Source organism: Elephantulus edwardii, unplaced genomic scaffold (assembly GCF_000299155.1).
Source record: "Elephantulus edwardii isolate Elephantulus edwardi_28Jun2011 unplaced genomic scaffold, EleEdw1.0 scaffold00129, whole genome shotgun sequence".
Classification (NCBI taxonomy): Eukaryota; Metazoa; Chordata; class Mammalia; order Macroscelidea; family Macroscelididae; genus Elephantulus; species Elephantulus edwardii.
The window spans coordinates 2,699,252-2,701,129 of NW_006399879.1; positions in this window are offsets into that span (position 1 = coordinate 2,699,252).

Below are 1,878 nucleotides of genomic sequence, written 5' to 3' on the forward strand. Positions count from 1 at the left end.
GTTGGCACAGGATAGAATGGCATTTAGGGCTCTTGTACATGGGGTCGCTATGAGTCGCAAATGACTTGATGACACATAACAACAACAATGATGTCAGTTTGAAGACTAAGGTGCGTCTGATTCAGGCCATGGTCTTCAATCACGTGTTATGAGTCTGAGAGCTGGAAAATGAACGAGAATGACAGAAGAACTGCCATCCCAGGGGTACGCCGTTTGAATCCACCAGATGCTCTTCTGGAGGAGAGACAATCTCCTCCTGTACCAATCAGATCTTATTTGACAGTACACACACCAAAAACAGTAAAATAAATTAAAAAAACCCAAAAACAAAAACAAAAACAGAATGCTAGAAAAAGAACTGGTGCCTTTGAGCTGTGGTGTTGGAGAAGAGTGCTAAACATCCCATGGGCAGCCGAGAAAATGAATAGATCTGTCTTGGAGAGGTTGCAGCCAGAGTGCTCTTTGGGGACAAGGATGATGAGGCATCGCCCCACATATACTTCAGGAATGTTGCTAGAAGGCGCTATTCCTTGGAGAGGGACACCATGCTCAGAAAGGCAGAAGACTGCTGATAAAGGAGAGGAAGACCCTCAAACAGGTGGACTGACACGGTGACTGACACAATGGGCTCTAGTGTGCCAGGAAGCCCGAGGACGGCACTGGCTAGAACAGGGTTCAGATCTATTGTTCATGGGGTCACTGTCAGTTGTACTCAACTCGACAGCACCTAACCACCATAGTGAACAATGTTGCTAGTGTCTCGAAGTCATGCACTCCTTTGTCCTAGAGTCCCTCCACCTTGAAGAGGCCGTCCTTCATCCCCATGGAAGCCTCACCAGTCTGACCAGGGAGGTCCAGATTCTACCATGGGCTTCTCCTGGGGGCGGACAGAGCCATGGAGGGTGTGCTGTGCAGCTGCTCACTTTCCCACTTCAGGCTGCATTGGGGATGCCTGTCCTGGGACAAGCAGCCCCTCTTCCCTTTACTTTGTCTTCTCGACGCTCTCATGCAATTTTCAGACTCTCTTCTGACATCTATTTTCCTTTCTCTTCATTCTTTGTACTAACTCTTCACTCTTTTCATGGTCACATCCTTGATGTCATCTCACAACTCATCTTGTCTTTGATCATTAGTGTTCAATGCTTCAAACCTTATCTTAAGGTGATTTTTTAAATTCAATTAGAATAGATTCCAGATCATATTTTTTGAGGAGCAATGATGTCAGTTTGAGGACTAAGGTGCTTCTGACTCAGGCCATGGTCTTTTCAATCACTTGCTGAGAGTGGGACAATGAATAAGGATGACAGAAGGAGAACTGATGCCTTTGAGCTGTGGTGTTGGAGAAGAGCACGGAACATCGCATGGACGGCCAAGAGAACGAAGATATGTCTTGGAGAGGGTATAGTCACAACATTCCTTCCAGGCAAGAACGGCAAAGCTTCACCTCACGTCCTTTGGGCATGCCATTAGGAGAGGCTATTCCTTGGAGAAGGCCATCCTTGGAAAGCTGGAGGGACGGCAATGAAAGGAAGACCCTCAATGAGATGGACAGACACAGTGACTGCAGCATGGGCTCCAGGGTGTCAGAGTGATGAGGACGTACAGGTCGGGGCAGGATGCAGAACTGCTATTCATAGGGTCGCTCTGAGCCGTACTTGACTCAATGACACATAGAGACAGCACATCCTGGAACAGATGCCCCTGGGTGGCACAGATGGCTTTCGCTCAGTGGCTAACCTGAAGGTTGGCGGTCAGCACCGGTCTGTGTGCCACAGAGGAGAAGCCCGGCCACCTGCTTCCACAGAGATTCCTGGCGAGGGAAAGCCCTCTGGGGTCACCGGGAGTCGGACTGGCGGACGGCTCTAGGCTTTTTTTTTT